Source organism: Panthera uncia (assembly GCF_023721935.1).
Source record: "Panthera uncia isolate 11264 chromosome A1 unlocalized genomic scaffold, Puncia_PCG_1.0 HiC_scaffold_17, whole genome shotgun sequence".
Lineage (NCBI taxonomy): Eukaryota > Metazoa > Chordata > Mammalia > Carnivora > Felidae > Panthera > Panthera uncia.
Window position 1 is genome coordinate 141,286,187 of NW_026057577.1, and position 15,504 is coordinate 141,301,690.

Genomic DNA, 15,504 nt, shown 5'->3' on the forward strand with positions numbered 1-15,504 from the left:
AGAGAAGAGGGGAACCAGACGTCGCAAGGAGAGGTCATTTCCACAACATTCCATTTATACACAGAACTAAATAGACAAGCGCAGAGTCACTACTGCCGTTAGAAGTTGGCAGAGTGTGAAAAGGAAGGAGCAGGTTGGGAATTGGGGTGTCATTAAAAAAATACAGGACCCCCCCAACTGGGGTGGCTGGGGAGAACTTGGTCCTGCTTCAACGCAAGTGGAATCACATCTAAAGCAGTTTGGGGAGGTCAGAACCATCAGGGATGGGCGGGGGGAGGAAGGTCCAGGGGGTGAGGGGGCTGTTTGTGGGTAAAGAGATTACCCTCCCCCTGCTGGGATCCGACACCCCCTCCAGTCTGGCAGGAAGGGTGCAGCCTGCAACCTCCGTTGGTGGGTCTGGGCCTGCCAGATACTCCAGGCAGGGGGCTGCAGGGGGCTCGCATAAGGCTTGCCCTCCAAGGAGATGACAACACTGGCTCCCAGCTTCTCTGACAGGGTGTAGCGGTTCTTGACCTCCTCATACAACAAGTTTGCTGGTAATTCATGCTTGATGTCCGTCAGCGTCTTCTTGATGGCGTCCTTGGAGCTGACTGAGATCATTTTGCTCTCAAGTAGTGCAGGCTCCAGTGCACAGAAGATAAACACCGGGTCCTCCTTCTTGCTGTCCTTGGTCTCACGGGTTGTGTCATAGAGGGCATAGTGGCAGTAGTTGTGTGGCAGCATCTTGACAAAGGTGGCGTCGCGGTCGTCCGTCGTCTGGCCCACATCGTCTGGCAAGGCTCTCCTTGCCCTCCTCGGGGGATGATGTTCTTCTTGTCCTTGCTAAGGCAGAAGCCTACCGCCTTCTTGTGCTTCCTCACCTCCTCTCGTGTGGAGGACTTACACACTTCCACGTCACTGGACACTTTGATGACGCCATCAGAGACCGCCACACCAGAGGCCATGTTTCCGGAAGTGAAAGGGAGATTGCAAAGAGAGTCAGAAGGGTACCTGCCGCTGCTGTCGCATTCAGCTGCCACATCAAGTACATTTCAACATCATCCATTATAACAAAAGATGTGACCCACCGCTCCCACACGAAACAAGATAGATACATGCTATGGTATAACAGACATTGACTTCTGGAAAGTTTGTTTTTTCAGAAAGAAAACTGTAAATAAATGTGTTTGCCATTATCTGTGTATAGTAAAGAGATTCCAAAGTCCCTGTCAATGGTCTCTCTCTCTCTTTTTCAAAGTTTGTTTATTTTTTCAAAGTTTATTTATTTATTTAGAGAGAGATTTGGAATCCCAAGCAGGCTCTGTACTGAGCTACCTAGGCACCCTGAGTTTGTTTGTTTATTTGTTTATTTATTTATTTAAGTAATCTGTACACCCAACATGGGACTCAACTCATGACCCGACCTCAAAAGTTGCATGCTTTTTTGACTGAGCCAACCAGGTGCCCCTATTTATCTCTTAGAAAAAGAAAAAAATCACAGTCAAGGGGCTCTTGGGCGACTCAGTTGGTTAAACATTGGACTCTTGATTTTTGCTCAGGTCGTGATCTCATGGTTTGTGAATTTGAGCCCTGCATGAGGCTCTGAGCTGACAGCATGGAGTCTCCTTGGGATTCTCTCTCACCCTCTTTCTGTGCCCCTCCCTTCCCCCTCAAAATAAATAAACTTAAAAAAAGTCACAAATACAGTGAAGAATCTGGACATTGTGCTGACTGTTCTTGAAGAGAAATATGTCATCTGTCTGAGTGTAACATTTAAACTTTAGTGAACATATTAGCATAAGTAGTTCATAGGTGTAGGTCAGCATTGATTAGGGACTCATGAGGCAGGCCTATTCTTTTAAACTTTCCGCTGATCAAAACGCTTTTTCATCATGCAATCCACACAATCCAGTGGGTTAGTCATTTATGAATTGATTTTTTTTCTGCCTCCTTCTACTTGTCCTCTTTTCTAGCTTTCTGTTTACATTCCCATGGATGTCAAACATAGCACCCTCTCTTCATTTCACATTCCTGAGGATGCCAACTTTTCAAAGAGGCTGGGTTTCTTCAGGTTTCTGCAATGAGCAAAACACTTTGGGTAGCGGTACCCTCCTGTGTGACTCCATACCTATCCAGACAGTATAAGTGTTTGGATGGAACCAGGAAGCAGCAGCAGAGAATTCCAGCCCTGGCCCAGCGGAGGGGTGATCCACTGGCGTCATTCTACCAGCCTCCAGTGAGGGTGGGGTGGGGTGGGGACTTGAACTTGCTCTCAGGCAGGGGCAAGGGGATGAGAGTGAGAGAGCGTGCATGCTTGCCCACAAGTCTTTACCATGCCCATAAAAGTCCCTACAACACCATCTCTTAGCGCAAAACTCCATGAGACCTCTCCTTAATGGTGAATCCTGGGCACTTTTTTAGTGCTTTGTCTGTAATTGTCATAATATGGGTGATCTAATTTATGTTATTGGTATGTGTGTGCTTAACTGTCGGCTTTGCAAATTTCTTTGTAAGCACCTCGAGATCAGGGATGTCTCTAGCTGATCTTCACATACCTCATACGGTGAACAAGGAAAAGTGCTCAGTAAGTATTTGTTAACCTGAAATTTGATGATCTCTTTCATTCCCAAAATCCAATTATGCAACGTTTTCATCTAGAAGGGTTTTTTTCCCCCAACTATTTCTCTGAAACAGGCAACACTTAGACCAATACTTTGGCAACATTTAAGTCCAATTTAGACCCTCATCACTCATGACAAATCACATTGTTTAAAAATGGTGATCAGATGGGGCGCCCGGGTGACTCAGTCATTAAGAGTCAGATTTTGGCTCAGGTCATGATCTCACAGTTCGTGGGTTCGAGCCCCACATGGGGCTCTGTGCAGACAGCTCAGAGCCTGGAGCCTGCTTTGGATTCTGTGTCTTCCTGTCTCTCTGCCCCTCTCCCGCTCACACTCTGTCTCTCTCTCTCTCAAAAACAAATAAACATTAAAAAAATAAAAAATAATAAAAATGGTGATCAGGCACAGGAGTTTGTTTTAACAAGCTCCACCACTCAAGAGTGTCAAGATGGCAGCAGGGCTCCCCCTGTGTAGATGGGAGCCACCATTTACTGTTCATCTTCCACTTTGCAAGAGTGGGAAAGTTCCACAGAGATCCACAAACGCCACCTTTCAGAATTAGGTATCTCACTTATGGTTCTAGAAAAACAGCATATTTATTTATGTCTGTTTGATTGACTTCATTAAATCTTTAATCCCCAAAGCATAAGTGCTTAACATGATTGATCATTTACATGAATAATTAAAATAGGAATTGGAGCTTTTCTTAAAAAAGAAATAATAGTTGAGTATAAACTAGAAATATGAGTTCTGTTCTCTCACCTCATCACCCTTGAATCTGGGCCAGCTCTGGTACCAGGCTCTGGAGACTGACCGTCCTGTGGGGACAGTCAGCTCTGCCCAATTGTGTCATTTGGCCGAATTCCATATCCTCTCTCTGCCTCTATTTCCTTATCTTTAAAATGGGCATTATAACACTTCATCTAATCCCATGACATTGTTGTGAGGCTTAAATAAGTCAACATGTATTAAAAGCTCACCGAGGAGCTTGGCACAGGGCAAGCACCAGTGACTGAGCAATTCGGTGAGACTGTAAGGTGTCGGGTGAGCATATGTCCCATACACGTACGAGCGTGTGTGCCAAGGCTCTTTCAGGGGCATTGTGCTCTTTGGAGGCCATTTTCTTTCTTCTCCTAATACTAAAAGCAGCTGAAAGCTTTGCTGATTGTTGAGAGAGGGCTAAATGAGCCATTTGGGGCTTGGAAATATTTCCGGGCTGAGGTTACAGGTTGATGGAATGGAGTTCCCTCCCCTTGGGTCCCTACGACTCTAGGATTCTTGGAGGATCCAGCTGCTACCCCAGTGAGGGGCAAGCTGCCTTCTGAGAGGACACAGAAGTGAGGGGAGCCAGGCCCAGGGATATTTGGATCAGGGGACTCATGAAGAAGAAAGCCACTGGGAGGACAGTAAGGAGGAAGGAGGACCAAGGTCCCAAATGTCAGGCTTTCAACAGAGGTAGAAAGATGCTGTTCGTGATGTTGGCAGGAGTCAAAACTTGTAAAGACTTACTCACAGCGCTTAAGCGTGCATTAGGCAGATGCAGGGTTACTCTGCAAGGGCAGCGAGTCTCGAGGATGCTGTAAAAGCTCATTTAAGGGGACTCCCCACCCACTAACATTCTGTAGTTGCCCTTTAGAGAGCCTTGTGACATCTCGCTCTGTGCTTTCCGGATGTGGGCTTGCCTGACCCTCGCTCAGCAGGTTCTGGACAGTCAGATGCCAACTGAAACCCAAAGTCCGCAAAAGGGATTATAGCACACAGTGTGATCACAGGCAGCCTTCCTGCCACTGGCCAAGCCCTTCTGGTTTCTCCTTGGGATGTTTTACAATCTTTAGTCTGCTTCAGGAGACCACTCCTGGGATATGGGGACCCCAGATATTTGAAGAAACCTGAAAACAGGTTTTGATGTTTAGGCAGTTCTGCAAGGAGTGAGTGGCACGGGGTATGTTTGGTTATTCAATGTAGTTTCATTTCTGCATTCATGTTTGTCTGCTTCTGTTTGACCTGTTATGCTTCAATGTATTCTGTTTTAGTCACTTGATCTACACCCAACATCTCCAACACTGTAGAAGTAATTAAAATCAAATATTGTCTCTCTTCTGTTAGAAAACGGATACATGCATTTTTTGCCAAGCAAATGCCTTCCACATTTACCTTGGCACTGCATGCATTTTAGAACACCTCTTTCCTTCACCTCTCATAATAGGAAGAAAATGAGCACGTTGAATTCTACGGTGGATTTGTGGAAAGGTTTCTAATTCCACAATGCTGAATTGTTAAAATGGCGTGGCCTATGAATGATCTCATGTCACTAATACAAGATGAAAATCCCTGCAGGCAATCGCTTTTCCTAATTCTTATTTGATTTTCTGAGAGCAGACACCATTATTCAAAGCACACATGAAATCATGCACCTGGGCATTTAAATTTGGGACTGAATCTCCTACAGACCCGAGCTTGAAAAAAGGCTTCAGGGAATTAGCATTTTCCCAGCAGCAGATTTAATAACCCTGAAAAAGGGGTTGCGAATCCTACTGTCCATCACGGAGCTCAGTTACTTTAAAGTGCCGTACGAGGGAGATAGATTTTATTAAGGAGATTTCTATTCCACCGACAAGGCACTGGAAAATTGTAGTAGACATAAAAAACCAATCATGTATTATGAGATGATTTGTCAGGTTTCTGGGTTTTTTTCCCCCCCCTGGCTTATGCTATTTGGTGCTGCAAATAAGCAGTACTAAAGAAATGTCTTAGACAGCAGCTTGCTTTGGAGAAATAAAATCCAATCTGTGTGGAGTCTAGAAAGGAAAGCCCCTTTCTACCATCCTTATGCCTTTTCTTTTAATTTTTAATGTTTATTTTTATGTTTGAGAGAGAGAGTGTGAATGGGGAAACGGTAGAGAGAGAGGAGACACGGAATCCTAAGCAGGCTCCAGGCTCTGAGCTGTCAGCACAGAGCCCTATGTGGGACATGAACTCAGGAACTGTGAGATCATGACCTGAGCCGAAGTTGGATGCTTAACTGACTAAACTACCAGGCGCCCCCCTCTCTTTTTTTTTTTAAGTTTATTTATCTACTTAGAGAGAGAGAGAGAGAGACTGTGTGTGTGTGTGTGTATCAGTGGGGAAGGGGCAGACAGTGAGGGAGAGAGAGAGAATCCCAAGTGACTCAGCACAGAGCCTGATGCAGGGCTCAAACTCATGAACTGTGAGATCAGGACCTGAGCTGAAGTCAGGTCGTACGCTTAACTGACTGAGCCACCCAGACACCCCCTACCATCATTATGCTTTTTCTTATGCGTCATTCATTCATTCCTCATTTGGATTTCACTGTTGCTTCCCACATTAGGTGTAAAATTCACAGCCCTTGTTGGCTTTTGTGAGAATTTGGAAGGGTAGATTGAGCATCTTTCTCTGGTGGGTCCTTTTCTTCTCATTCTAGGACCACGTGTCCATGTGCTTATGCATATGCAGGACCTGAATCTTGTAGGCAAAATAGCATGTGACGGGTGGTAGGGGGAGGGGAGGGCAGAGGGAGGCAAGAGGGGCCTGCGACTGAGCCATGGCACTTTGCCATCCAGCTGTGATCCCGCACAGGACAAGGCTGTGATTCCTTCAGGCCGCTTTGACTAAATCTTGTGATAGTAAGGAGGCATAATCAGTAGAGCCCCTGGATTCTCTAGACTGATTGTTGCGATTCTCTGCTTTGAATTGCCACTGGAAATTTTAGCTGTGTGCATTTTATGTGCTTTTTAAATTTATAATCACCCATCTATTCACACAACAAGTATTTATCGAATATCTACCATGTGCCAGGCATGTTTCCAGTGCTTGGAGGTACAATAGTGGAAAAAAATCACAGACATCGTCTTCATTCTTACACTAACAGAGATGCTGGCTTAGTGGGAAGGAAGACATTAAATAAAGAACAACATAGGGGGACAGGTGAAATAGGCGAACGGGATTAAGAGTACCCTTACGAGTAATGCATAGACTTGTTGAATCACTAGATGGTACACCTGAAACTAATATAACACTGTGTTAAGCTTATTGGAATTTAAAAAATAAAGAAAAAAGTTTTTAAAAAGGAAAAACAAAACTCCCTCCTAATCGCAGCGCCCCCTACACCATATGTTGTTGAAACTCCCTCTAGTCATTTTTATACGCATATATATTATAATAAATTAAAACGGATTTATTTTAAACAATTAAAAAAGAACAACACAAGTATACAGTTGCAGACTGGACAGGGGAGTGGCTCTCTGAGAAGCAAAACTCAGTGTGCATAGAGTGACTCTGGCAGGGGAACCTGTTTTTATTTATTTATTTATTTATTTATTTAATATTTCGAGAGAGAGAGAGAGTGAATGGGGAAGAGGGGCAGAGGGAGAGAGAGAATCTTAAGCAGGCTCCACACTCAGCGTGGAGCCCGAGGTGGGGCTTGATCCCACGACCCTGGGATCATGACCTGAATTGAAATCAAGAGTTGGATGCACAACCGACTGAGCCACAAGGCCCTCCTGGGGGGAAGCTGTTTTGGGATGGTGGGGATTGGGGCAGCCCTCTCTAGAAGTACAGTTAGGTAGAGACCTGGAGAATGAGTTGGACATAAAAAGTTTCCAGGAGAAGGAACAGCATGTGGGGAGACCCGTGTCACGGCAAATGAAGGCCGGTGGGATGGCAGGATAGTGAAGGTGGCAGATGCCGTTGGCGGACCATCAGTTCTCCTGTGGCATTCCCCAATCCAAAACATGTTATGGCTTCCTCCAGCAGGGTTCCGGAACTTTCCATCTGAGGGCATCTATGGCACGCTCCTCCTGTGAAGGGAAGTCCTGGAGAGGGGAGGCTTTTACAAGTAGCCATCAGCCAGTGGTGACTAGAGCCAGAGGAGAAATGCCCCAGCTTCCTCATCCCTCTGGCTGGATAACTCGGAGGTGTGTCCTACTCCGTTTCCTAACAGATCCCAGCAGGACTGGGCCACAGTTTTCTGCATAGGTGACAGCTCGTGCACTCTCTTCTCCTTCATGCTACTCTCCCATGTCCCTCCTGGTACTTCTTGGGGTCATCTCACCAATAAACTACCTGCTCTTGAATCCTTATCTCCTGGTCTGCTCCTGGGGGAGCCCAACATAAGCTAGGAAGAGAGCAAGAGGCTGAAAGAAAGGCAGAAGTCAGAATGTGGAGGGCTGGGGTTCCCAAAGCCTGGTCCCTGGAATCCCAGTGTTGCCCGAAAACCTGTCAGGGAGGATGAAAAGTCACATCATTTTTTTACAATAGTATTAAGATGGCATTTGCCTTTTCCACCATTGTGATATTGCACTGCCAAAGTAGAAACCAAGGGTAGGCGAAATCAATGGAGCTTTAGCACGTATCAAGGCTGCACTACAATTCGTATTTTTCATGACAAGCATTTCCAAACAAATGGGAAGTTTTACTTACAAATGTCCTTGATGGAGCTGTAAAAATGATTGCTTCTTATTAAATCTCTTTTCTGGAGTATACTTTAAAAAAATTCTGTGTAATGGAATGGGCAATATGCTTAAAGTACTCTGTGCCCACCAACTCCGATGGTTGTTTTGAGGAAAAGCTTGAGTTGCCAGCTGAACTAACCTCTTGCTTCATGGAACACTATTTTTACTCGAAAAGAATGAGTGGCAGATGATCAAACTATGATTACTCATACTTGGATATCTGCCAGACACTTTCTCAAAAATGAACAAAGTGACATTATTTGTTGCCAATAATAACATTTGAGCTTCCAAGTGAAAACTGGAATTTTGGAAAAACTGTATCTGTCATGGTTAGGTTGATAGTTTCCAAATACTTAAAAGACTTTTCTGAGGGGCTCAGTCAGTTAGGCATGCCACTTCAGCTCAGGTCACGATCTCACAATTCGTGGGTTCCAGCCCTGCGTGGGGCTCTGCACTGATTTGAGGAGTCTGCTTGGGATGCGCTCTCTCTCTCTCTCTCTCTCTCTCTCCCTGTTTCTGCCCCTCCCTGACTCGCACTTTCTCTCTCAAATAAACAAACTTAAAAACAAAACACATGGAAGCACAGTGAGGTTAAAAAAAAAAAAGACTTTTCTAAGAAGATGGGTGGTGATATTAACAGATGTGATTTTTCGATACCATATAACTATACTGGGACAACATTTTGGAAGGTCTTCCTAACTCAGTGAACCAGTAGTTTTCAAATGACCCGTCTGTGATGGTTCAAAATCCTATATGGGTGATGGGGCGCCTGGCTGGCTCAGTTGGTAGAGCATTGCAACTCTTGATCCTGGGGTCGTGAGTTTGAGCTCCATGCTGGGCGTAAAAATGACATAGAAAATCATGTTTGAGCAAAAGATCTATACAAATGGCAAAATATCCTAGTGAACTTTAACATAATAGAATATGAAAAGGTCACTGATGCGATTTCGTATTCCACATTGCAACTAACCATTAGGAAGCGACCACATGGTGAGATTGGTGCAGCAGCCAAAAAGAAGGGCCACAACGATCTGAAATACCTATAAAATGCTCCTCTATTTCCCAACTGCGTGTCTGTGTGAGGCCCGCTTGTCCTCAGTTTATCGACATTGTACATCACAACAAACCGAACGCAGATGTGAGAAGCCAGTTGTCTTCCGTTAAGTCAGGCACTGAAGAGATTTGCAAAAATGGAAAACAATGCCCCCCTTTTCCCTAAACATGGTTTGTTTGGGAAATAAAGTTAGTCTTCATAAACTTATTTGTGCAAATCAACTGCGTCGCTTATCTTAATTATATTAATATGCAATGGTATTGTTATTTACTTAAAAATACATTCATAATTGAAACTAACACTTTCTTAGTTTAAGTGCCTCACATGGTGAATGTTGATAGATATAACCCCCGTGCATAAAAACTTGTTGAGGTCCTCACCACCTCCTACAAGTCTAGAGCGGTTCTGAGATCAAGATGTCTGAGAACTTCTACTGTAGAACCTTGCCACTGAGGAGTTTTGAGCAGGTAAGTTCCAAGTTGAAGCAGATTTAAAAGATCATTCACGGTGCATGTGTGTTGGTGTGTGTGATCACAATATGTTGGCAACTTCTGTAGCAATGGAAAGCCAACAGACCTAATGGGGCTTCCAGTCTGTTCCATCAGTCGCTGGCAGTGGGAGACACTTCCTCAGCCCCACTCTCCAGCAGATGCAGACAGAGGTCAGCTCCCTGATACCCAAGCCTTCATTTCTCTTTTTTTTTTTTAATGTTTTATTTATTTGTTTTTGAAACACAGAGAGAAAGAGAGAGAGAGGGAGAGAGAGAATCCCAAGCAGAAATCCCAAGAATTTCCATGCTGTTAGCAGAGCTGTCAGCACAGAGCTCATGAACTGTGAGACCATGTTTAATTTAATATTATTTCGGTAGCCGAAATCAAGAGTCAGAGGCTTAATCAATTGAGCCCCCAGGCCAACCCGAGGCTTCATTTCTTGGTCTTCTATAACCACCTGCGAGTTGTCCGAGGCGTGCACAAAGCGTGGGGTTAGCCAGGCTCTGCTGTGATTTTTTTTTTTTTGCCAGCCCCGGAGCGTCTCTCTCGCACCTTCCAGGAGTAGCGCTGAGCTTCTGGCCCGATCTTGGAGAGCCGGCATCACTGTGGACGCAAGAAGCCTCCAGTGCGTTTTTTTCCAAAATTCCTGGTCCCGAAAGAGACATTTCTGGTTTGTTTACTCTTTTATCTCCTTTCCAGGCTTAATGACATGAAAGCACTTCGGGGCGCCTGGGTGGCTCAGTGGGTTAAACCTCCCACTTGGCTCAGGTCATGATCTCGCCCGTCTCCGTCTCTCTCTGCCCCTCCCCGACTTGTGCTCTGTCTCTCAAAAATAATAAACATTAAAAACAATTTTATATGAAAGCACTTCATTAGCGCTAGCGGTATCCTCAATAGAGACAGTTTTGGTAAAATGATCTGGTTTGGGAGATTTTGCATTGTGAAATTTTGCAAACTCTTCGGAAGAGGTTCTCCAAAGCTAAACGTATTCCTTTAAAATTTTTTTTAAAAAAAATCTTTATTTATTTTTGAGAGAGTGACAGAGTGTGAGCAGGGGAGGAGCAGAGAGAGACAGAGACACAGAATCCAAAGCAGCCTCCAGGCTCTGAGCTGTCAGCACAGAGCCTGACGTGGGGCTGGAACTCACCGACCGTGAGATCATGACCTGAGCCGAAGTTGGATGCTCAACCCACTGAGCACCCAGGTGCCCCAAAACGTATTCCTTTAGTGTCAAGATGGGAAGCAATTGTAAGTCAGGAAAATGATTCCCTTTCCTTCCCCTGTAGACATCTGGGGGTTCTGATTCTTTCTCTGAAAATTTCATCAAATGCATTTCCTCCTCTCTTTCTACCAACACAGGTCTCTATCAGCTGCACTCGGGATGATTTATTTCTATAGCATCTCCACCGATCTCCTGGTCTCCTGAATTCCTTTTATCTACTCCACTCCGGACTACCGCCTTCCCTCGCCCTCCTGGAGCCTTGTGGCTTCTGGTTGGCTGAGGGATAAAGGTCGTTCTTCTGAACAGGTCACACATGACAGTGCTGTTCACCTAATAGCCATGAGCTCCTCCTCAGTTCCCAACCTCCTTTGCAGTTAGGCTGAGACCATGTGACCAGGTTGTGGTCAGTGGGAGAGGCAGGAAAGTAACCTCGCCATTTTTACACCAGGCCCTTAGAACACTTCCCGTGGTAGGGGCTCAATTGGTTGAGCATCTGACTTCGGCTCAGGTCATGATCTCGTGGTCCGTGAGTTCGAGCCCCGTGTCAGGCTCTGTGCTGACAGCTCGAAGCCTGGAGCCTGCTTCGGATTCTGTGTCTCCCTCTCTCTTTGATCCTCCCCTGTTCACACACACTCTCTCTCTCAAATAAACATTTTAAAAAATTACAAAAAAAACCTCACTTCCCGTGGTACCCTCCAGCTCTCTTGTCCTGCTGCTGTGACCTTGTAGCTGTGTGTGTGGGTTGAATTGTGCAATCCAGTCATGCAGGATGAAGACATTCGGGTGGGCCCTAATCCCATGTGACTGGCATCCTTAGAAGAAGAGGGAAATTCGGACACAGAGGGAAGAAAGCCATGCAAAGCTAGAGGTTGGGATTATGCTGCCATGAACCCAGGAACACTTGAGGCTACCTGAAGCGGGAAGAGGCAAGGAAGGATCCTTCCCTAGTGTCTAAGGAAGGCACATGGCCCTGTGGACACCTTGGTTTCAGACTTCTGGCTTCCAGAACCTTGAGACAACCATGTCTGTGGTTTTGAGCCACCTGGTTTGTGACACTTTGTTAAGGCCGCTTTGGGAAACTGATACAGGGTGCTATCCAGAGTAGTTCCTGGACAGAGGCTTTTTGCGAATGAGACACAAACCTGTTCTGTGGTAAACCGTGGAGCTTCCAGAATGTCGTTGTCTCTGTAGCACATGCTGGCTTATCCTGATGAACACGTTATCTAAGCACATTTGTAAGTAGACTCTGGTCTACCTTTTCAACATCCACTATTATTCACCCTGTTTTCCAGTGATATACTCTATGCCTCTGGGACTTATGCTCTTTCTATCTAGAATGTTCTTCCTTCTCTAATTTATCAGGAGAAACCATACCCTGTCTAAAGCCCAGCTGCGATATCACTTTCTCTGAGAAGCCTCTCTCAGAGCCCCTGGTTACTGCCTTTTGCCAAAACTTCTCGAGACCGAATACTGGTTATAATATGTTAAGATTTGGTGTGTGTGTGTGTGTGTGTGTGTGTAACGTCTTAGAACGTGAGTTCCTTGAAGCCAGGGAGCATACCTTTAATATTTACACCCCGTTTCTGACCTAACATTTCATTCATAAGTGCCGAATTAAAGGCAGTAGTGAAATTAATTCTCAGAAGCTCACGCTAGCCTGGCTCTGGGAAGGTCAAAGGGGCCCTGCTGGTTGAGGTCTGAGATCTGACCTTGTTATTTTCCAGCAGTGATGCCCAAGATACATCTTGGCCTCTCCAGGGATGGTGATTAATGAAGGCAGGCAGTGTGGCCTTTGTAAACACTAGGTAGGAAGTTCCGGTGGGTCTCTGAGGTCTTAAGTTCAGGCTATAATTACCTGGGTTCACCAAGTGACTGAGAGATCTAAAGCCCTATCTCTTTGGTGGGTGGTGTGTGTGCATAGTTGTGTGTGTGTGTGTGCATGCATGCTTGTGTGTGATTGTGGACAAGGGGGAGTAGGGTCTCTTAGGGATTTCAAGGGCCAGAAGTCTATGTTATTGCTTTTCTCTCTCTCTCTCATTCTTTCTTTCTTTCTTGTTTTCTTTCTTTCTGCAATTTATATTGAATTTTATTCCATTTTAAAAAAATTGAGACAATTGACATATAACATATAAGTTTAAGGTGTACGATGCATTGACTTGACACGTTTACATATTATAATATGATTACCACTGTGGCAATCGTGTCTCATAATTATCATTCCGTTTTGTGTGGGTGTGTTATTGCTTTTTCTAAGGTACCAGGCAGACAACAGGTCAGAGTTTACATTGGATTCTTCTCTTATTCCTTAGCATTTTTTTGAAGAGTTAAAAACATGCAGAAATATGCAGATTAAAAACATACTCAACATATGTACAATCCAGAATTAATAAATACTAACATCGTTGGGTGCCTGGGTGGTTCAGGCGGTTACGTGTCCGACTCCTGATTTTGGCTCAGGTCATGATCCTGGGGTTGTGGGTGGGGTTCTGCACTGAGAGTGAAGCCTGCTTGTGATCCTCTCTCTCTCTCTCTCTCTCCCTCTCTCTCTCAAATAAAAAAAATGCTAACATTGCTGATTTTACTTTGTATTTTCTAAGCATAAGTGATCATTATGGACAATGCTGAGTTTTTCATTTGTTCCCCTCCACAAATCTCCTGGATGGCCCCATGTCCCTGTCACCACTTCTATACATTTGGTGTGTGCTCTTACAGTTTGTACTTTTGTACTTTACATACAAAGGACCCACTTATAAATATGTAGTTTTACCTAGTGTTTAAAATTAAATAGCCTGACGTGGGGCTTGAACCCACAAGCCGTGAGATCATGACCTGAGCCAAAGTCGGATACTCAACTGACTGATCCCAGGATCCCCAACCCCCCCTTTTTTAAAAGTAAGCCCTACACCCAATGTGGGGCTTGAACTCACAACCCCAAGTTCGAGTCACCTGCTCTACCGACTGAACCAGGCAGGCACCCCGGAAATGTCCATTTTCAACTTTACCAGACAGAACCCTCATTTCCTATGGGCTGCTGGGCTCGTAGCTCTCTGCTTACACTCTCTTCCTGGAGGCAGCCTATATCCATGGTGGGAGAACAAAGGGGTGCGTTCATTTTGGTTGGAGACACCCCTGAAGGGTCAGCGCAGGTCCGTATCTCCATGGGCTTGGCTGAAATCCCTGCTATCATGCAGACGGCAGCTCAGCGATTCTCTCTGCCCGGTCCTGCTTCCTGACACCTTTTGGGTATTGTCCCTGCCAGACTCTCTCCAGTCTCCTTCCTGTGTGCCAAGCTCCAGCTCCGAGTCCATTTCTGGGGAACTGACCTATGGCCCCAGACAGTGCCAACCTGTTTTCCAAAGTGCGTCTATTAGTTTCCACACACCAGTAATTCCTCTTTCCCCGAACCTGTGCCTACACTTTGCATCCTTAAGCTTTCCATTTTGCCAATCGAATGGACGTGAAATTGAGCTGTACTGTGGTTTACATCTGCTTTCCCCTAATCACAGATCAGATCCTTCCTCCATGATGAAAACACATCGTGCTAGCAAGTGCAAGTTTATTCCGTGGTCTCATCCTTGCCCCGAGGAGGTGATTGCTGGGTTTCCTCTGGCCAAATCTCTCCGGTTGCCTGGTCGTGTCTGCTTGGTGCTGCTGGATCCCTGGGCTGGCTGGGGGAAGGTGAGCTTCCTGGTTCCAGAAGTCTGGTGTGCCTGGGGAAGCAGTGTCACCCCCCGACAGCATTTCAGTTCGCGGCACTGAGGTTTTACACGTTTTTGCTTCTGAGGTCACGGGCAGCCAGGAACAATAGAGACGGAAAACAGTACAAAACCAGACAAAACCAAACGAACCCAGAAACCATTGCCATGCATTCACTGCTCTGGGTGCTACTGGGCAGAGTGATGCCCTTGACCAGGTCAATGAAGATACAGAGGAAGATCTTGCATTGGACTCAAAGTGTGTAAGTGACTTCAGGACCAGAGATGTCTCTCGGCCTGGAGTAGCATATCAGGACTGGGTCTTTAAGGAGGTTGGGGGTTTCACAGTGGGAAACGGATGGTTTCCGCTAATCACTTTAGGAACTGGGTTGGGGGAGGCTCCTGTGACACCCCCTTGTGTTTTACACAAAAGCTCAGAGGGTAACCTGGACCACTTGACGAAAGAAAAAAAATCCACTCTCACCTAAATGTAAATTCAATAGGAAAAAACCAAGCTGTGAAATATACTTTTGGATAGTAGGCTCTGGGTCCCTGGAGTTCTTCAAAGGGATCCACGCATCCGCATGTGGGTGGGAATTTTCGTAACGAATGGTTCTAACCCATGGGCCTGACCATGTTGCTCCCTTGATTAAATGCTTCAAAGGCTTCGAACTCACTGTAACTGGGAACAGATGGGTGGTTGCCAGTGGCTGGGGGTGGGGAAATAGGGACGTGTTGGTCAAAGGGCAAAAGCTTCCAGTGTATAAGATGCATAAGCTCTGGGGATCTAATGTACAGCATGGCCACTGTAGTTAATAATTTGGTATTGTGTACTTGCAAGTTGCCCAGAGTAGATCTCAAGCATTCTCCCCACACTTGCACCAAAAGGTAACTATCGTGGGGCGATGCATATGTTCATTAGTTGGATTACGGCAATCATTTCACAATGCAGTCGCGTATCAAATCATCAT

General features: G+C 45.5%; 1 pseudogene; it reads right to left on the bottom strand.

The window, feature by feature from the left end:
- Window positions 1-318: 318 nt before the first annotated feature.
- Window positions 319-944, bottom strand: LOC125935315 (cofilin-1-like; annotated as a pseudogene).
- Between the last annotated feature and the right edge of the window lie 14,560 nt (window positions 945-15,504).